This window comes from Quercus suber, unplaced genomic scaffold (assembly GCF_002906115.3).
Source record: "Quercus suber isolate HL8 unplaced genomic scaffold, Cork oak 2.0 scaffold_23, whole genome shotgun sequence".
In the NCBI taxonomy this organism is placed as follows: domain Eukaryota; kingdom Viridiplantae; phylum Streptophyta; class Magnoliopsida; order Fagales; family Fagaceae; genus Quercus; species Quercus suber.
Window position 1 is genome coordinate 2,317,524 of NW_027069488.1, and position 6,663 is coordinate 2,324,186.

The 6,663-nt window shown below is 31.5% G+C and overlaps 1 pseudogene; it reads left to right on the forward strand.

The window, feature by feature from the left end:
- The first annotated feature begins 2,662 nt into the window (after nt 1-2,662).
- Nucleotides 2,663-3,407, forward strand: LOC112027972 (rust resistance kinase Lr10-like; annotated as a pseudogene).
- The last annotated feature ends 3,256 nt before the right edge of the window (nt 3,408-6,663 follow it).

The window sequence follows — 6,663 nt, forward strand, 5'->3', positions numbered from 1 at the left end:
TTTTTTTTTTTTTGGTTTTATTTCAATAATTACTAGGATATAATATCATTTGATTCTTCAAATTTTTTGCCTTTTGAAAGTTTGGATATCTGAATTGTTCGCTTAAAAAAATTTTTTATTGAAAAATTAATTTGAAATTATATGGCAGATTTCAATAATTATAGCCACGAATTATTTTTTTTAAGGTTTAGGCTAATACCAATTAAGTCCAGCATAATGACTAAATTAATTATAAAGTTCGAAACAGTACTGATGTTATTCTTTTCTTTGTCAAAACTGCAGGATGGCTAGAAAGTCTATATTTCTCTTTCATACGTGACGTTTCTATCTCAAAATGAAATTGAATTGCATGTGTAATCTGATACGATGATGACACAAGTAAAGGAGTAACCATGTACTTGCGGACAATTGGCTGATCTCAATTGTTTAGGTTTGAGGAAATGAAAAGTAAAAATTATCGAATTTCTTAACTAGAATATAGCTTTTTGGTGCATTAATTCTCCATCCATTCCAATGTACAATAGACATGCTAATATATATTTGTTATAGTTTTTGTATAATGACAAAATCTATATATTACTAAAAGCTGAAGCGTAGCGTTTAATGCTGCTGCTTTCACGTTGCGCCACATCAGCTGTCACGTCATTTTTTTTTTTTTTTTAAAATATAATTTTCCTACAATTTTAAAATGATTTTTACAATTTTTAGCCCTACAAATGCAGCTCACTACTTATTTATTTACTTCCACTACTTATTTACACTTCTCCAACCTTTCTCTCTCCCTTACCATTTCATCTCCCCACTACTTCTTCAATCTTTCTCACTCCTTTACCTTTTCATCTCCCCACTACCCTCTACATTAATATCATTCTTCCTTTTTCCCTTCATATTCCTTTATTTTTGTCTCTTCTTATTCACACATTCTTACTATAAATTTGTCACTATCTCTTCTATTCTATGCATAGTTTTCTCTCACAAAAAAAAGGTTCCCTCTCTCTCCCTCTCTCTCTCTCTCTCTCTCTCTCCCTCAATTTTTTGGTGGATTTTTTTATTTTTCTTGCATCTCTACTTTAGGTTGATAATTTTTTATATTCTTTAAAACTCTATTTTGGGTTAATGCGATTTAGTTTAGTTTTTTAAATTGTGATTTAGTTTAGTTTTTTAAATTGTTGTTGTTGTTTTTTTATTATTTATTTTTTATTCTTTTTGAATGTTAAATGTTATCCTATTGCGTTCTAAAGAATTAAATATAGCTTATAAAAATATAATTTATTCTATTACATAGCATGATTTGGATAATTTGGTATTTATTCTGTTACATAGCATTATTTTTTATAGTGCTCAATTTAGATGTTAAACTATGAGACTTTACTAATTTTTGTTTATTTTTTAATCCTTTGTGGTGGACAAAGTACTCTTAATAGTTGTACTAGAAGTATTTTATAATGCCATTTATTTAAAGAAAAGCAAAGGTTAGCCAAACAAAAGAAAAGCAAAGGTTAGCCAAACAAAAATAATCGGATAGGTGACAAATTTTAACTTTTGCAATTTTATTTTAATTATTATTATTTTATAACAATGCATGTATAGAAATTTAATTCTTAGATTTTGCTAATAATTGTTTATTTGATAATATGCTTTCAGCGGCCGAAATTATAATTTCTACAAAAAAAATAACCTTAATAGATTATCAAAAACAAAATTTTATCCTAATATTGGTTCAATTAATCATTGTTAAGTTTTATTAATTTTTTTTAGTTTATGTTTTTTTGGTGTTTTGGATTGATCCTATATTACATTTATGATTGTTCTTATAATAAATAAAAATATAATTACGAAATACATTACTCATTATTAGATTAGTTTAAATTGTAAAATTTTTTTTTAATAAAACCACCATAAAAATAATTATCACGCGCAACGCGCGGGTTCGCGGCTAGTTAATTGTAAAGCTCCAAACGCTGATGTTATAATTATTCTCTTCTTTGTGAAATGCAGAATGGTGGTATCCTGAACTCCCATATGTATATCAATCCCGCATAGGTGAGTTTTCTATCTCAAAAAAGTTGTATGAAGGGTAAAGACAATACAGAATGAAAAATGACATAGAATTGCATTGAGTAATTGGGCCTGATGTGAAGATGACATTAGTAGATGAATAGCCATGTACTTTGGGCAATCGATCCATTGATTTTTTAGGCTTAAGAAAATGAAAAGTAAGATAATCGAATTTCTTAAGATCTACACAAAATTTGGACTGGTCTTGGTTTTATGGGCACGAGTTAATTAGATTATTGTGGGTCTGTGGCTTTCTTGATGGGGGTGGGTTTGCTTTGTGGGTCGACGTTGTTTGGTCTTGGGCCCGTGGTTGCCGCTGCTAACAACTTAGAGGTTTCTTATTATGCCTAGACTTCTCAAGTTTTTCAGGTCACTTGTTTCCCTCATTAGTAATTTATCTTTTATTTTTTATTTTTTTATACAAGACAGAAATTTTACTCTAGTCTAATTTAAGTGTATATGTGTGTGAAACTTTATCCTGAAAGTCTCTCTTGACAAATACATTTTTTCTCTAGAAGGAAGAATCCCATTAAGTATTAAGAAAATATATGAGATTTCTCTTGGATTGGCTTGTGGGATTGAATATCTACATCGAGGATGTGACATGCAAATTTTTCTTTTTGATATAAAGCCCCATAATATTCTTCTTGATGAGAACTTCACTCCAATTTTTTTTTGATTTCAGGCTTGCGAAACTTTATCTTGTAGATGATAGTATAATATCTTTGACTGCTGCAAGAGGAACACTAGGATATATGACTCCAGAGTTACTTTATAAAAACATTGGGGGTGTTTCCTATAAAACTGATGTTTATAGTTTTGGCATGTTATTGTTAGAAATGACAAGTAGAAGAAAGAACTTTAATGTATTAGCAAATCATTCAAGTCAAATTTACTTTCCAACTTGGGTCTATGAACATGTTAGCGAAGGAAATGACATAACAATGGAAGATGCCACAGAGGAGGAGAAGAATGCAGTTAAAAAAATGATCAGTCATATTGTGGTGCATACATATGAAGCCTAGTGATTGTTGTTCAATGAACAAAGTTGTAGAAATGCTTGTAGGAGAAGTTGAACGCTTACAAATGCCTTCTAAGCCTTTCCTATCATCACTAGCAGATGGAGGAGACAACTTAAATCCAACTTGCTCGTCAATTCAATCAAGTGAATCAACTCAATTTTAAATGCAAACCAAGTGATATGTTAGTTGGTTGATTTACATGGAAAAGTTAAAGGTATTTTAGGTATTGCTAATTCCATGTAATTTCTACAAAAGTTTACTTCTAATAACAAAAGTTTCAATGTAATTATTTTCAATGTCATTTGTAACCATTTCATGTAATCAAGGATGAAGTCTGATGAAAGTTGCTATTGTACAAGTCTTTTTGGTTGAGCAAAATCAAGATATCGAAAAATAAGTAGTAAAAATTTGTTGAATAGAAAGTCATAATATATACTTTTTTGTTTGAAGTATAAATTTTGAAACTAAAATATTCTAGATTGTCTTTCAATGAGTTATCGTATGATATATATAAAGAAGTCAAATATGAAGCTACAAAAATAAAATAAGAGATACTAAAAATAACGGAAGAGAGATGTAAATAATATTATTTATTTATTTTTATTATATGTGTATAACTNCCCCCCCTTCTCTATTCCCATATAGAGTGCAATTGGTTGGCACCCTCCAAACAATCTGATCTACAATGTTAACTTTGATGGGGCTATTTTTAGTTACATCAATGTATCGGGCATTGGGGTGGTTATCCTGGACTATAATGGTCCTGTCATTAGTGCTTTGTCTCCATGAATCTCCTTACCTTTCTCTGTGGAGCAAAGTGGAAGCTTTAGCGAGTCAGAGAGCATTCCTATTTGTTAAGGAAATTGGCATTTTTGAAGCTATCTTTGAGGGTGATGCTAAGCTCATTATCCGAGCACTTCTCTAAGAAGACACGTTTAACTCTGCATATGGTCATGCGTTGGATGATACTCTACTGCTAGCATCTGATTTTCGTTTTGCTTCTTTTTCCCATGTAAAAAGACTTGGCAACTCTGTTGCTTATTGTCTAGCCAAGAAGGCTAAATTTATTGAGGATCCTCAGGTATGGATGGAATATGTACCTGAGGATATTGCTCCTCTTGTAGTCTGTGACTCTTTGTAGTCTTTGGTCGGTCTCACTAAAAAAGAAGAAGTATAATTTGATGCCTTAGTAAAAATGAATGTGGTATGTTTAGGAAATTCAAGGAGTGCACGCTACACTACTACTAATATTTACCATAGGTGTTGGAGTACCGGCAAGTATGTGCCTGCTAGGGCATACTATGTTTCCTTTGTGGCAGGGTCAAGTCCTATAATGCTAGAAGACACAATTCAATCCCAGAATTCAACCCACAGCCCAAAATTATTGTGACCCTCGATGAATCGACAATAGTCTTACCCAAAAATAGTTCTTGGTGAGAACTGGCACTTGCCCAAGCTCAATGACAACACTTGCCCAATATACAGACTATTTGAATACCAAGCTATAATTTTTTCCTTTCAAATTCTATATCGTGTACGAAAAATTGTTACAAATTGTATTTTGCTTTTCTTCTCTTGTTTGAGCCATTGTACCTAGATCATGGTCACGTCATTTGATTTGAACAGGAACTGAATTCTGTAGGTGCCTGCAAATCCAATAAGCTTGCACATTACAATCAACACATTTTCAAGAGATTTCTAGCAACAGTCTCTTGATGGTTAAAGCTCTAAAAGCAAAAATATATTAAATAATTTTTAACATTAGAGTGGCAACTTTATTTTCCAATTGAATGGCCATTTTATAATTGAATCTTACAAAATTTTTGTTTACACTAGTTTTATTTCAGATACTCATGTAAGTCTCAGTGTGATAATAAGGTGTGTTGAATGTTGACGATTTTTACCAAAAAAAAGAAGATGTTTTTCCTTATCTTCCAAATAGTGCCACAATAGATTGCTATGAATATGGTGAAATTCACTGCCTCTATTTTTTTTTGGAATTCTTAGGCTATCCTCTGGATGGATAACCAATTCAACCTAGTTTGAGATGAATTGAAATTTATTTCAAAGAAATTGATGGGCCAAGGTGAGAGAGCCCATATGATTTTTGATGTTTAATCTATGAACAAATGCTCAAGTGTTGCTTCCTCTGCTCCACCTAAGGTTCATTCTATTTCTCCTATATGTTTTCTTTTGTGTAGCAGTAGAGGGGATAAAGTGGAGCCCTTGAGTTCTGAGCCGAATCCTGAACCAAGAGATTATTGGTGCCCAAGCCTAATGGATCTCCGGAGAAATCCTTGGGCTAGAACCTGGCCCAAAAGATGTTTTTGTCCGAAACCCCATGTATGTGCTAACTCTAAAGAGGAGAATGTCAATGCATTAGATTCTTTCTCATCTACCAATGAGGTGCAAGCCTGAAAAAAAAAAAAAAAAAAANAAGTGTTACATTCAAAATATTTTTACAATAAATTTTAAGTGTAAAGTTATCATTGGTTCTAATTTGAACACATTATTGAATTTTTTTTTTGACTACCAATAATAGTTAGTAATAACTTATCATTTATGATTTGTTGTAAAAATATTGTAAATGTAGCATTTTTCTCTTTTCTCTTTTTCTTTATTTTTCATTTGATAAAAAAAAAAAAGGAATGACACAGCTTGCTTACAAAAGTCGAATTAAAATTTGTACAACTTCATGGATGCTATTTGTTGACTTGTGGCTTTATTTGGATACATCATGCACAGCAGCCAACCACTTTCTCATACAAATATAGGTGAGACTTTTTAGCGCAATTTGAGTGGAACAGCAGAGCGCTCATTTTATCATACAAATAAATGAATAATATCATCAAATTCATCTATTTTAGTGGGCATGACAGTGCCCACTTTCTCATACAAATATCGGTGAGATTTTTTAGCGCAACCTGAATGGAACAGCACAGTGCCCATTTAATCATACAAATAAATGAATAATATCATCAAATTCATCTATTTTAGTGGACAGGACAGTGCCCACTTTCTCATACAAATATCGGTGAGATTTTTTAGCGCAATTTGAGTGGAGCAGAACATTGCCCACTTTATCATACAAATAAATGAATAATATCATCAAATTCATCTATTTTAGTGGACAGCACAGTACCCACTTTATCATACAGATAATATAATCAATTCATCTTGAAATTGATTGAACATGACAAAGGGACTAGTACTGATTTCACAAAAAATCATTTTCCCCCGTTTGGACTGTACAGGTCCTTTCTAATCAATCGGCCTTTTGTATTGGGCATGTGCGTAAAATTACTGGATACATGATTGCTTATAAGATAAGATTATTATTATTATTATTATTATTTATTTATTTATTTTTTTTGTCATTGCCGTCACTAAAGGACCATATACTAAAGACTAAAGTGACCGTGCTCCCTTCCTTTGACTCCCTTTCTAACACATGAGCCTTTTTTTATTAATTTTTGGGCCTTTTTTTTTTGTTTCTTTTCACTTTAGTATTGGAGGTAAAATTCTTATTTAATATAAATATTATCATTTGATTTTAGTTCCATGAGTTTGAAGGTAATATTTA